This window comes from Macaca mulatta, chromosome 13 (assembly GCF_049350105.2).
Source record: "Macaca mulatta isolate MMU2019108-1 chromosome 13, T2T-MMU8v2.0, whole genome shotgun sequence".
Lineage (NCBI taxonomy): Eukaryota > Metazoa > Chordata > Mammalia > Primates > Cercopithecidae > Macaca > Macaca mulatta.
Genome location: NC_133418.1, coordinates 22,522,470 through 22,538,349, shown reverse-complemented (window position 1 = coordinate 22,538,349; position 15,880 = coordinate 22,522,470).

Sequence of the window (15,880 nt, the reverse complement as noted above, 5' to 3'; positions counted from 1 at the left end):
GGCTTTGTTGGGTATACCTCAACTGAACAACGTACATTTTTACCTATTAAGTAATTTCTCACCATCTAATCCCCTCCCACCCCCTCACTCTTCCAAGTCAGCATTGTCTATCACTCCACACTCTATGTCCATGTGTACACATTATTTAGCTCCCACCTGTAAGTGAGAACATGCAGAGTCTGTCTATGTCTGACTTTTTTCACTTAAGATAATGGCTTCCAGTTTCATTCATGTTGCTGCCAAAGACATGATTTCATTCTCTTTTTATGACTGAATAGTATTCTGTTGTGTATATGTACCACATTTTCTTTACCAATCATCTGTTGATGGATACATAGGTTAATTCCCTATCTTATTATTTTTTTTTTTTTGACAGAGTCTTGTTCTGTCGCCCAGGCTGGGGTGCAGTGGTGCGATCTTGGCTCACAGCAACCTCCCACTTCTGGGTTCAAGCGATTCTTGTGCCTCAGCCATCAGAGTAGCTGGGATTACAGGCATGCACCACCATACCTGGCTGATTTTTTTTTTTTTTTTTTTGTATGTTTAGCAGAGATGGGTTTTCACCGTGTTGGCCAGGCTGGTCTCAACTCCTGGCCTCAAGTGATCCACCTGCCTCGGACTCTCAAAGTACTGGGATTACAGGTGTAAGCCACAGCACCTGGCTGATTCCATATCTTTGCTATTGTGAATAATGCTGTAATAAACATGTGAGTGCAGTTATCTTTTTGATATAATGATTTATTTTCCTTTGGGTAGATGCCCAGTAGTGGTATTGCTAGATTGAATGGTAGTTCTATTTTCAGTTATCTGAGAAATCTCCATACTGATTTCCATAGAGGTTGTACTAATTTACATTCTCACCAAAAGTATATGACCATTTCTCTATACCCTTGCCAACATCGGTTATTTTTGTGTTTTTAATAATAGTCATTCTGACTGATGTAAAATGATATCTCATTGTGGTTTTAATTAGCATTTCTCTGGTGATTTGTGATGGTAAGCATTTTTTCATATGCCTCTTGGCCATTTGTATGTCTTCTTTCAAAAGTGTCTACTCATGTCCTTTGCACATTGTTTAATGGGATTATTTGTTTTCTATTTTGTTGTTGTTGTTGAGTTGTTTGAGTTCCTTGTGAATTCTGGACATTAGTCCCCTGTCATGCATAGTTTGCAAACATTTTCTCCCATTCTGCAGGTTGTCTGTTCACTCTGATGATTATTTCTTTTGCTGTGCAGAAGCCTTTTAGTTTAATTAAGTCACATTTGTCTATTTGTGTTGTCTGTGCTTTTGAAGTCTTTGTCATCAATTTTTTGCCTAGATCAATGTCCAGAAGAGTTTTCCCCAGATTTTCTTCTAGTGCTTTTGTAGTTTCAGGTCTTACATTTAAATCTTTAATTCATCTTGAGCTGATTTTTTTAGATGGTAAAAGATAGTTGTCCAGTTTCCTTCTTCTGCAGGTGCCTATCCAATTATCCCAGCATCATTTATAGAAAAGGGTGTCCTTTCTCCACTGTATGTTCTTGTGGATTCTGTCAAAGATCAGTTGGCTGTAATATGTGGCTTCATTTCTGGATTCTCTTTTCTATTCCACTGATCTATGTGTCTATTTTTGTACCAGTGTCATGCTGTTTTGGTTACTACAGCCTTGTAGTATAATTTGAAGTCTGGTAATATGACACCTTTAGCTTTGTTGTTGTTGTTTTTTTTTTTTTTTTTTTTTTTTTTTTTTTTTTTTTTGAGACGGAGTCTCGCTCTGTCGCCCAGGCTGGAGTGCAGTGGCCGGATCTCAGCTCACTGCAAGCTCCGCCTCCTGGGATTACGCCATTCTCCTGCCTCAGCCTCCCGAGTAGCTGGGACTATAGGCGCCCGCCACCTCGCCCGGCTAGTTTTTTTGTATTTTTTAGTAGAGACAGGGTTTCACCGTGTTAGCCAGGATGGTCTCGATCTCCTGACCTCGTGATCCGCCCGTCTCGGCCTCCCAAAGTGCTGGGATCACAGGCTTGAGCCACCGCGCCCGGCCTGTTGTTGTTGTTTTATAATTGCTTTGGCTATTCCAGCTCTTTTTTGGTTACATGCTAATTTTAGCATGTTTTTTCTAATTCTCTGAAAAATGACATTGGTATTTTGATAGATATCCCATTGAATACGTAGATTGCATTGGGCAGTATGGTCATTTTAATTATATTAATTCTGATCCATGACCACGGGTTATCTTTCTATTTGTTTGTGTCATCTACAATTTCTTTCATCAGAGTTATGTAGTTTTCCTTGTTTAGATCTTTCACCTCCTTGGTTACTTGGTATTTTATTTTATTTTATTTTTGCAGCTATTATATATGGGATTGCCCTCTTGATTTAGTCCTCAGCGAGATCCTTATTGGCGTACAGAAACACTACTGATTTTTATACATTGATTTTGTATTCTTAAGTGTTACTGAATTCATTTATCAAGTCTAAGAGTTTTTGGCGGAGTCTTTAGGTTTTTCTAGATATACAATCATATTGTCAGTGAACAGGAATATTTTGCCTTCTTTTACAATTTGGACGCCTTTTATTTCTTTCTCTTGCCTGATTGCTCTGGCTAGGACTTTCAGTACTAATTAGTATGTTGAATAGGAGTGGTGAAAGTAGGCAACCTTGTTTTGTTTCAGTACTTAGAATGCTTTCAGTTTTTCCCCATTCAGTATGATATTGGCAGTGGGTTTGTCATATATGGCCTTTATTAATTCGGAGTATGTTCCTTCTATACCTAGTTTATTGAGGGATTTTATCATGAAGAGATGCTGAATTTTATCAAATGCTTTTTCTGCATTTATTGAGCTGATCATATGGTTTATCATCTAATTCTGTTGATAAGATGCATCACATTTATTTATTGATTTGCATATGTTGAAGTATCCTTTGCACCCCTGGGATGAATCCCACTTGACCATGGGTTATTACTTTTTTGATATGCTGTTGGATTTGGTTTGCTAGTATCTTTTGAAAATTTTTGCGTCTATGTTGATCAGGGATATTGGTGTGGAGTTTTCTTTCCTAATGTGTCATAGTCTGTCCGATTTTGGTATAAGGTATTACTGGTCTCATAGTATGCATTAGAGAGAACTCATTTCTCCTCAATTTTTTTTTTGGAACAGTTTCAGGAGGACTTGTATTAGTTCTTCTTTGTACATTTGATAAAATTCAGCTACGAATCCATCTGGTCCTGGGCTTTTCTTTCTTGGGAGATCTTTTATTACTGATTTAATCTAGCTATTCATTATTCATCTATTTAGGTTTGCTATTTCTTCCTGATTCAATATTGGGAGGTTGCATGTTTCTAGGAATTTATTCATTTCCTCTAAGTTTTCTAGTTTGTACGCATATAGTTGTTCATAATAGTCTCTGATGATCTCTTGTATTTCTGTGGTATCGGTTGTAATGTCTCCTTTATCTTTTCTGATTTTGTTTATTCAGATTCTCTCTCTTCTTGGTTAGTCTAGGTAGTGGTTTATCATCTGTTTATCTTTTTGAAAAATGAACATTTCATTGATCCTTTGTATGTTTTTGTTTGTATTTCATTTAGCTCTGCTCTGATTTTTGTTATTTCTTTTTTTCTGCTAACTTTACATTTGGTTTGTTCTTGCTTTTATAGTGCCTTGATGAGTGACGTTAGGTTGTTAACTTGTAATCTTTCTCTTTTTTTTTGATGTAGGCATTTAATACTATAAACTTTACTCAGCACTGCTTTTGCTGTATCCCACAGGTTTCAGTATGTTTTGTTTTCATTTTTATTTGTTTCAAAAAATTTTTAAATTTCTGGCCAGGCACGGTGGCTCACATCTGTAATCCTAGCACTTTGGGAGGCCAAGGCAGGTGGATCACCTGAGGTCTGGAGTTTGAGACCAGCCTAACCAATATGAAGAAATCCTGTCTCTACTAAAAATACAGAATTAGCCAGGTGTGATGGCGCATGCCTGTAATCCCAGCTACTTGGGAGGCTGAGGCAGCAGAATCACTTGAACCTGGGAGGCAGAGTTGTGGTGAGCCAAGATTGCACCATTGCATTCCAGCCTGGGCAACAAAAGCAAAACTCCGTCTCAAAAAAATAAAAATTAATTTTTTTTTTTACATTTCCATCTTAGTTTCTTAACTAATGGAATTATCATTCAGAAGCATGTTGTTTAATATCCACATATTTGTATAGTTTCCAAAGTTCCTCTTGGTATTTATCTCTAGTTTTTATTCCACTGTGGTCTGAGAAGAACTTCATATGATTTTAATTTTTAAAAATTTGTTTTGGCCGTGTTGCTCACACCTGTAATCCCAGCACTTTGGGAGTCCAAGGTGGGTGGATCACCTGTGGTCAGAGTTCAAGACCAGCCTGGCCAACATGGAGACATTCCGTCTCTACTAAAAATACAAAATTCAGCCAGGCGTGGTGGCAGGAGACTGTAATCCCAGCTACTAGGGAGGCTGAGGCAGGAGAATTGCTTGAACCCAGGAGGCAGAGTTTGCAGTGAGCTGAGATCGTACCACTACACTCCAGCCTAGGGGGCAAGAGCAAGACTTCGTCCCAAAAAAAGAAAAAGAAAGAAAAAAGAAAAATTTGTTTTGTGGCCTGATACAGGTTTGTGTGGGAGAATATTCCATGTGCTGATGAGAAGAATGTGCTACAGTTTTTTGGTAGAGGTAAAGTCCAATTGAAGCCCAATGTTTCTTTGTAAATTAACCATTTCTTAAACTGCCTCTATTTCATATAGTTTGTGAGTCCATTCGCGATTGTTTGAACCTCTGAATCTATCTCATTGTGCCTTTGTCCCATTTTTTAATGTTTCTGCTAAGCCACAACCTAGCCCATACTTGTGAGATCCTGAAAATATCTCCCCCAACTTATCCCTTTGATATTTTGCAGATTTCTTTCTCATCATAGAAGTAAAAGTAGATGAACATCAAGTCAAAGAGAAGTAGGTTTACATGTCAGTCAGTGTGAGTTAAACTATGTTGCAGCTTCTGTTCACAGACTAAGAAAGATGGAGTCTTTCCTCTTGGATGACGTCAGCTCTGTGATACGGAACAAAGGCATTGAGAGAATCATCTCACCAATGATCGTTCAGCTTTGCCATCTCCTCATCTCAATGGAGAGGAAAGAAGTGGAGAATGAAGTGTTTGCCTCGTTGGAGATGATGGCTGAGGAATTGGCTAAAGCTTGTGAAGACTTTGTGCAAGCTGCCAAAAGGTAATTCTTTCAAAGAACACAATAAATTTTCACTCTGACAAATTTGCAGAAGAAGGAAAGTGTAACTAGAGACTTATTATAATCTTAAGTGCTTTTGGAAAGAAGTTGGATGAGAAAAAAATAAATTGATAAAACACACAGACACAAAGCAAAGTTATTTAATATGTTGTTATTTATTACTCGGGGTATAATTTAAGTATGCAAACATTTCAGAATTAGTTGACTGAGTTTTCCACTAAAAACAAGTTGTACGTGCCATCAGATGGTTTCTAGATTATGATTTCATTTCACAGATGAATTATCTTCTATTATAGGGATAAGAATTTTCAGAGTTGTCTAAACACAATTTTCAGGTCTGTCTTTTAGTGCATTTGGGCCTGATTCCTTATTAGTAAACTTGCATGCAAATTATTTTCATATTAAGTTTCAATTCCAGGGTTAATACAAAGTAGCCTAGTTATAACAACAAAACTGACTTCTATTAATAAAAACTGAATAACACCACAAAAATGTTACTTTTTCTTTTTTGCCCAAAACTTCATGTAGGTGTTGGAGCAAACTGCCTATGTTTGAATCTTAGCAATACCGTCAATTTAATGCAATCCTATAAAAATTCTACAAGCTTTGTTTTTTAAATGGAGCTTGAAAAGTTGATGCCAAAGTCCATATGAAAAAATTAAACATAAGAACAACTAGGAGAACCCTGGAATAAAAAGCTGTGGAGTGAGAATAGCTTGCCAGGTATTAAAACACATTCTAGATCCTCTAATAGGAAAGTGTGTGATACTGTCATATGAAGAGGCAGATTGACCACTGGAACAGAATAAAAAGCCCAGAAACACACAACTACACATGGATCTGTACACCACAAAGAGTGGACTTTAGTGTGTGCAAATTTGAAGAATGAACCAGGCTGGCCGGGCGGGTGGCTCACGCCTGTAAAGCCAGCATTTTGGGAGGCGGAAGCAGGTTGACCTCCTGAGGTCGGGAGTTCAAGACTAGCCTGGCCAGCATGGTGAAACCCCGTCTCTACTAAAAATACAAAAATTAGGTGGGCATGGTGGCAGGCGCCAGTAATCCCAGCTACTCGGGAAGCTGAGGCAGGAGAAACGCTTGAACCCAGGAGGCAGAGGTTGCAGTAAGCTGAGATAGCGCCATTGCACTCCAGCCTGGTGACAGAGGGAGGCTCCGTCTCAAAAAGGAAAGAAAGAGAGAAAGAAAGAGAGAAAGAGAAAAAGGAAGGAAGGAAGGAAGGAAGGAACGAAGGAAGGAAGGAAAGAAGGAAGGAAGGCTGGCTGTTAGGAAGTCCTGTGGAGAAAGGCAGACTATAACAAACTAATCTAACAGTGTTACAAATGCATGATACAGCCTCACTGAAAGGGTTGTGGGGAGAAGGAGCTGACCTAGGCAACTTTGGAAGACAGTCCTTTTGACTGTATACTGTAAAACTAAAGACATAATTGTATATTAGCATAGTATTCTAGTTAGTAAATTTGTTTCTCAGTAATCCTGAAACTAGGAGTATAATAAATAGATAAATACATTGTAGATACTGAAAGTCGGGGTCTCACTCTCAGAGAAAAAAGTTACAAATAAGCAAGGGCGGAAGGTTAGAATGAGCCCTGTGGAGTAGAGTGGGAGGTATCAGTATGAATGTGTGTGTGTCCACGTATACACATGTATAATACACTAATCTGTGTTTAGCTATAGTTTTTTTGCTCTGTCTTCTGAGAAGCCCTAGAGGCAGTGACACCCCAGTATTTCCAGAGAAATGCCTGAGAAATTCTAGGTCTGGGGCCAGGAATAAACAAAGTAAGGCTGGAACATCTTGTAGCACCAGAAGGAAAAGAAAGGATGGAGGCGTGTTAGAAGGACATGTGGTGGGCTGAATGATGGCCCCCAAATATGTCCAGATCCTAATCTCCAAAACCTGTGAATATGTTACTTACATGGCAAAGGGACCTTGCAAATATGGTTAAGAACCTTTAGATGGGAGATGATCCTGGATGATCTGGGGGCCCCAAGGGGGTCACAGTGGTCCTTATAAGAGGGATGCAGGAGGATCAGAGAGAGGAGAAAGGAATGTGAGGGTGGAAACCGGGATCTGAGTGATGTGCTTTGAAGATGGAAGAACAGGCCACAAGTCAAAGTACATAGGCAGCCACAAAACCTGAGAGAAGCAAGGAAACAGATTCTCCTCTCAGAGCCTCCAGAAGGAGCCAGCCTTGCTGACACCTGACTCTGGTCCATTGAGATTCACTTTAGAGCTCTGACCTCCAGAACTGTGAGATAATACATTCCTGTTGTTATTAAATTTGTGGCAATTTGTTATAGCAGCAATGGAAAGCTAATACAGGACACAGCCAGTCTGAACCAGCCAATGACTGAAGCTAGACCAATTCGAGCAGTAAAATAAGTAATGAGAGGTGAAGCCAGCTGGACTTCCTGGGTGGAGTGGGGACTTGGAGAACTTTTCTGTCTCACAAGAGGATTGTAAAACGCACCAATCAGCACTCCATAGCTAGGATTGTAAAACATACCAATCAGCACTCTGTAAAATGCACCAATCAGTGCTCTGTAAAACGCACCAATCAGCGCTTTGTGAAATGCACCAATTGGTGCTCTGTAAAATGCCCCAATCAGCAGGATCCTAAAAGTAGCAAATCGCAGGGAGGATTGAAAAAAGGGCACTCTGATAGGACAAAAATGGAACATGAGTGGGGACAAATAAGGGAATAAAAACTGGCCACCCCAGCAAGCAGCAGCAGCAGCGCACTGGGGTCCCGTTCCACGCTGTGGAAGCGTTGTCCTTTCGCCCTTCACAATAAACTTTGCCCCTGCTCACTTTTGGGTCCGTGCCATCTTTAAGAGCTATGACACTGACTGCAAAGATCCGCGGCTTCATTCTTGAAGTCAGTGAGACCACGAACCCACTGGCAGGAACCAGCTCTGGACACAGTAACGATAGTATTACGTATAAACTAAAGAATAAAACAAATATCCATGAGCCTATACTACATTTACACAATAGGAAGGGAATTCTACACTTCGAAAGTGTCATGCATGAAAGACAAGAAAAGCCCAACAACCAGTCAACAACTGAAGACTGAGAAAACATGATTAAATGCCACATGACATCCTGGGTGGATGCTGCAACAGAAAGGTGACATTAGTGGAAGAACTGGCAAAACCTAAATAAAATTCGTCAGTTCGGAGTGGTGCACCAATATTAATTTCTTAGTTTTGATAAATGTACCATGATGATATAAGGTAAGGGAAGATGGGTAGAGGGTATACAGAGTAAGGCCACAGGCATTTACCTTGAAGATATGCCTCCATCAGTATGTTAATACATATATATAAGGTTATTTATTTCGGCATTAATTGTAATTGCAGGCCAGGCGTAGTGGCTCATGCCTGTAATCCCAACACTTTGGGAGGCCAAGGTGGGTGGATCACCTGAGGCCAGGAGTTCGAGACCAACATGACCAACACAGTGAAACCCCGTCTCTACTAAATACAAAAAATTAGCTGGGCATGGGTGGTGCATGCCTGGAGGCTGGAGGCTGGAGAATAGTTTGAACCCAGGAGGCGGAGGTTGTAGTGGGCTGAGATTGCACCACTGCACTCCAGCCTGGATAACAAGAATGAAACTGTCTCAAAAAAAATTGTAATCGCAAAACATCTGGAGCAACACAGACACCCACACATAGGAAATTCATTGAATAAACATTCAGTGATTAAATATTCATTGAATAGTACAGCCACACATTAGAATATTATACAGCTGTTAAGAAAAAACAAGGACCATCTTTAAAAGCAGATCTGGAGTGATTTCCAAGATATAATGTATACGAAAAAACAAAGGAAATATGTAGTGTGCATGGTAGATGCTGTGATGCAGCCCGGAGATCCCTTTGGGAACTGAGGACTTAGTGCTGCAGGCAGAAAGCCCTCAGATGTCAAACCACTGTGGGGTCTCCCTCTACTGAAAAGAACTGGCTTGCCTAAGGTTACATTTTTTCCTAAGTTGGCCCACGTTTAATGACTGATAGATGCGTGGTATAAAGACCCCTGGCTTTTCACCTAATACAGGACAACTCTGAAGGGCCATCCCAGTTTCAAAATTCTCCACGAGGTTAGCTGAGGCTCTGCTCAGGCCACACGGCAGCTCCGCTTCTCCCTCTGTCCAATCCTGCTCTGTCCCTTTCCTTCCTGGGGGTTAATCTTAGGACACTTTCTAGTAAATCTCCTGCTCACTAATCACCGTCTCAGTGTCTGCATCCCAGAGCCAGCCTGTGACAGTATGCTACCTTTTGTATAAGAAATAAGGAAGAAATTAGCAAATATATACAATCGTCTTGTTGCTACCACAGAAACACAGCAAAGGTAAAGCTGACTAAAAGAGATTGGTTCCCTGCTGAAGTCAGTGTGCTGGGATGGAGGCGAGCAGGAAAGAGGGACACTCTCTGGCTAATGCTTTTATGTAATTTTGACTTTGGGAACCATATTAACGTTTTCTATGTATGCAAAAACATTTAAATCTTCAAGGATGGGGAAAAAACAAAACATAAACTAATGTATCTAAATGGATTATAAGTTAATGACAAATCACACTGAGGAAAAATAAAAAGAATGAAGGCAAATAACTTTTAAACAAGGTCCTTTAATATCAACCTTCAGTCTAAAGCCAAAGAAACCTGCAAACTTATATTGAACTCCACTTTGTGAGTTTTAAAAATGGTATGGGTTAGAAATTCTGAAATTACTTCCTGGGTTCTGTACTCATAGAACATATGAGTAAATGTACTGAGGATATTGGGAGGCAGGTTTCTCACTAATGGAGAAGGGAGATTATAAATATGGAATGAGGGTAGGATAGGGAGAACCCTGTGGTGTTGTATTAAAATTGGAGGTATCAGCATGAACTCATATTTGTGTGTCTATACACTGGTGTATGTGTATTTCCTTCCTCTGTCCACTGGGAAGACTCAGAGGCAATGATACCCAGAGAGCAATGAGCATACCTGTTATCCAGATCTTAGTTTCTGAATACCATCTGTTACCAAAAGAGCCTGGAATCTTTGGAGAAACAACTGATTCTAAGACTGGGGTAAGAAAAAATAAATGATGAACCTGGAATATCCTATTTACAAAAAAGTAAGAAAAGGATTTCTTAGAATAACTGATGGGAACATATCAAAAAGACACAAGGAGTCAACTCAAAGGGGCAAATTTGGGACAAATAAGGCCCAATATGGGATAAAATGAGCATCAAAATAACATGATGATAATGGATTACAACCCATGGAATAAAATAAGAATCAGAGTTCATAATGATAATAAATGAATAAATAAAGGGATACTCTTTCTTATAGTAGAATGACAACAAATGAATGTAGAAGAAATCATGCAGTTAGATAATTATTGTTTGGCAACTATCATAATTACTGTTTTAGGCAATGTTATTTATGGATGCTAAAATTAATGGGCAAAAGTTGGACAAGGAGCTGGATGCTTATATTGTCTCAAGGTGTCTTCCTGCAAGGTTTTCATTAATTACAAAGGGGAAAATAGTTTTACAGAGGAGAGTTGTGGCAGGTATCACCTTATCCACGTGATGTCAGTTAACGTTACTATTATTGGGACAAAAACAGCCTCACGTGCCTACTAATACAATGCACTGAGAAGAACACAGTGTCACTCCTGGAGAATTACTTCCCAAATGTATAACCTGAATCTATTAATAAAACATCAGACAGACCTGAATTGAAGGACTTTCCACAAATAACTGGCTTGTACTCTTCCTAAAATATCAAAAGTCAAGAGAGAGAAAATCTCAGGGACTCTTCTAGAGATAATTAAACCCTGGAGGACACTGTGCACTTGCCTAGTTTCAAGTGATTGGAGCTCTTCTTTCTGGGATTCCTCCAGGTGGATTGGGGGCTGGTTTCTGATGTTCTAGCCCTAATTGCATAGGGATCTAGGAATCGTGTTCGAAGAGGTCCTCTGAATTGGAGCTGACTCATTCTAAAAAGAGAAGCAAAGCAGAGCAAAGGGTTTTATAGTGATCCCTGTGGAACATTCTAAAAATATAGCTGTTTTTTTTTTAATTGACAGTAATTGTATATTTTCATGGGAGGTACATAGTGATGTGATACAATGTATAGTGATCAGATCGGGGTAATTAGCATATTTATCATCTGAAACATTTGTCATTTCTTTTGTTGGGAACATTCAATTATCCTCCTCCTACCTTTTTGAGACCATATATTATTGTTAACTACAGTCATAGTACAGTGGTACAGAACACAAGAATTTAGTCCTTCAATTTAGCTGTAATCTTACATTCTTTAACAAATCTCTCCCTATCCATCCTTTCCGCCAACTCTTCCCACCCTCAGTTCTACTTTTTACTTCTATGAGATCAATTTTCTTTTAGCTTCCACATATGAGTGAGAATATGTGGTGTTTAACTTTCTGTTCCCAGCTTACTTCACCTAACACGATGTTCTCCAGTGGTTATGTTACTGAAACACCAGGGTTTCAGTCCAGGTTCTGCTGCTCACCACAAAGAAAGCCAACCACTGAGACAGCAATTATTGCCAAGGAAGAAGGCTTTAATCAGGTGCTGCAGCCTAGGAGATGGGAGATTAGTCTCAAATCCATCTCCCTGACCAATAAAGTTAGGAGCTTATATAGCAGAGAAGAAATGAAACAGTGAGTAAGAAAACAAGAACTAGGGAGGGGCAAGGAAGCAATCATGATGAATGGGAGGCTTGGTGTTTCATTGTCTGGATATGGTGATCCGATGAGTTTCTGTTCTTTGATACTTTTTGAAAGGCCTTGGGGGGTCCTTTCCTGAGGAAGGAACTCAGATAAAACAATGTAAGTTTCAAGTGTTAGGATCAGAAGGGTCAATTTCTGTTTACTCCCCACCACCCCCCTTCAAAAAAAAAACTGTCTATGGGAGTATTGGGTCAGTTTCAGTTGGCAGAATCCAGTTCTTTGTCGTTACAAGGCTGAAGTTCCTGTTTCCTTGCTGTCAGCCAGCGGCTGCTGGTCTTTGCTCTTGGAAGCTGCCTGCATTCTGTATGGCCCCCTCCAGCAATGGCAGGTCAAACTCCCCTCATGCTTTGAAACCCTCTAACTTCTCCTTCTGCTGCATCTCTCTCACTCACTTGTCTGTCAACCTTTTCTGCTTTTAAAGGCTCATGTGATTACATCGGGCCTACCTGGATAGACCAGACTCCACTCCCTATTTAAAGGTCAGCAGATGAGTAAGTTCAATTGCATCTGCAATGTCCCTACACAGCTGTACCTAGATTTGAGTTTATTTGACTAACCAGGGGACAAGAATCTTGAGGAGGGAGGCACGGGGGCAGGGACAGGATGCATCTTTAGAATTCAGTCAACCACAGCGCTTTACAGTTAAATGTAGTGCACATTCTCAGATTGGTAACAGTTAAGAAACTTTGAAATATTGGCTTTGCATTAGATAATGGTGCAGATGGTCCCAATTTACCATGGTTCAACTTAAAATTTTTCCACTTTATGATGGGACAAAAGTGATATACATTCAGTAAAAACTGTACTTTGAGTACCCATACAACCATTCTGTTTTTCACTTTGAGTATGGTAGTCAATAAATTATATGGGATATTCAACACTTTTATTATAAAATAGGCTTTGTATTAGATGAGTTTGCCCAATTGTAGTCTAATGTAAGTGTTCTGAGCACATTTAAGGTGGGCTAGGCTAAACTATGATGTTTGGCAGGTTAGGTGTATTTGCATTTTCACTTTTTGGTTTTTATTTTTTTCTTAGAGATAGAGTTTCAGTATGGTGGCTCATCCCTGTAATCTCAGCACTTTGGGAGGCCGAGGAGGGTGAATTGCTTGAGCTCAGGAGTTCGAGACCAGCCTGGGCAACATGGCAAACCAAAAATACAAAAAATGTGCCAGGCATGGTGGCTTGCACCTGTGACACCAGCTACTTCAGAGGCTGAGGTGGGAGGATTGCTTCAGCCTAGCTGGTGGAGGTTGTAGTGAGCTGAGATTGTGTCACTGCACTCCAGCCTGGGTGACCCTGTCTCAAAAAAAAAAAAAAAAAGAGAGAGAGAGAGTTTCTGTTGCCCAGGCTAAAGTGCAGTGGCATGATCTCAGCTCATTGCAACCTCCACCTCCTTGGCTAAAGCAACCCTCCCACCTCAGCCTCCTGAGGAACTGGGACTACAGGTTTGTGTCACCACACCCAGCTAATCTGTTTTTTTAAAGACACAGTCTCACTATGTTTCCCAGGCTGGTAAATGCATTTTCAATTTGCAGTGTTTTAACTTACAATGGGTTTCTTGGAACATAAACATAAAATCAATGTTTAATTTTATAATTGTGATGATTGTTCTGTAGTTTTGAGAATGAATACCCTCACTGGTATTTAGTGTGGATTTAAGGAATCCACACTAAATCATTCTGGGATAAAGGGACATCATCCCTGGGACTGTCTACACACACACACACACACACACACACACACACACACACACACACAGAGAGAGAGAGAGAGACAGTGAGAAAAGCAAATGTGGAAAAATCGTAACAATTGGTGAATCTAGTTAAAGGATATTTTGGAGCGGTGGTCCCAACCATTTTGGCACAATGGACTGGTTTCATGGAAGATAATTTTTCCATGGATGGGTGTTGGGGGTGTTGGGGAGAGGGTGGATGGTTTTGGGATGAAACTGTTCCACCTCAGGTCATTAGGCATTAGATTATCACAAGGAGGGCACAACCTAGATCCTTCGCGTGTAGAGTTCACGATAGAGTCCGAGCTCCTATGAGAATCTAATGCCGCCGCTGATCTGACAGGAGACAGAACTCAGATAGCGATGTTCGCTTGCCTGCCACTTACCTCCTGCTGTGTGGCCTGGTTCCTAACAGGCCATGGACCAGTACGAGTCCGCAGCCCAGAGTTTGGGGATCCCTGTATTAGTTTATATTGTACAATTCTCTCAACTTTTATAAGTTAGAAATTATAGGAAATTATAAGTTACAAAAATACTGTTGAAACTATTCATGCTCAAAAGTTATGAGAATTAGATAAAAAGAGTATTTAAAACTGTACATGGGTTTTTAAAAAAATAGAATTAATATATGACTCAACAATGCTCCTTCTGGGTATATATCTGAAATAATAGAAAATAGGGAATGGAACCGATATTTGTACACCCATGTTTATAGCAGCATTATTCACAATGACCAAAAGGTAGAAACAACACAAATGTCCATTGAAGGGTGAATGGATAAACCAAAGTGTGGTGTATTCAAACAATGGATTATTATTCAGCCTTACAAATGAAGGAAATACTGACATATGCTCCAACATGGATGAACCTTGAAGACAATATGCTCAGTAAAACAAGTCATTCACAAAAAGACAAATACGGCATGATTCCACTTATATGAGATGCCTAGAGTAGTCAGACTCACAACGAAAATAGAATGGTGGTTTCCAAAGACCCCAGGGGTCAGGGGCAGAGTTTCAGTTGGGGATGATGAAAACAGTTCTGGAGATGCAGAGTGGTGATGGTTGCACAACAATGTGAATATACTTAATGCCACTGAATGATACACTTAAAAAATAGTTAAAATGGTATATATAAATATATATATATATTTTTTTGTTTTGTTTTGTTTTTGTTTTTGTTTTTGAGACAGAGTTTCACTCTTTTTTGCCCAGGCTGGAGTGCAGTTGTGCAATCTCGTTTCACTGCAACCTCTGCCTGCCAGGATTCAAGTGATTCTCCTGCCTCAGCCTCCTGAGTAGCTGGGTATTGCAGGTGCACACCACCACGCCCAGCTAATTATTTTTATTTATTTATTTATTTATTTATTTATTTATTTTATTTATTTATTTTTGAGATGGAGTCTTACTGTGTTGCCTAGGCTAGAGTGCTGTGGTGTGATCTCAGCTCACTGCAACTTTCGCCTCCCGGGTTCAAGCAATTCACTGCCTCAGTTTCCCGAGTAGCTAGGATTACAGGCACCCACCACCATGCCCTGCTAATTTTTGTATTTTTAGTAGAAATGGGGTTTCACCATGTTGGCCAGGCTGATCTTGAACTTCTGACCTGAGGTGATCCGCCAGCCTCGGCCTCCCAAAGTGCTGGGATTACAGGTGTGAGCCACCGTGCCCATCCTAAAGTGGTAAATTTTATCTTATGTATATTTTACCACAATAAAAAAAAAGATACACAACTAGGGTGAAGGTGGGGGAAACTGTACATGGTGTGACCCATGTAAGAAATTGCCAGAATATTTATAATAATTTATTTAAGAGTTTGAGAGCAGAATGATTTTATACTAATTTAATACTACTTTGTACATTTGAAGTTTTCTAACACAATGTATTTTATTACAAAAAAAGGGACACTAAATTTTGGGAGGAGCTAAACATCATTTTTGTCTGTTTCTGTGCAAATGCCTCTGTTGTATTGTCTGTTCCTGGCAAGGTGAATTATTTATACACAGCATTATCCATGCTCATGACCATGGGAAACAGTCCAGCCCATCTATTAGGGCAATACTGCAAATAATTCATATTGTTCTAGCTCCTCTGACTTTCAGAACAAGCTCCTTGAGCAGTTCTCAGGGAGGTCCAAA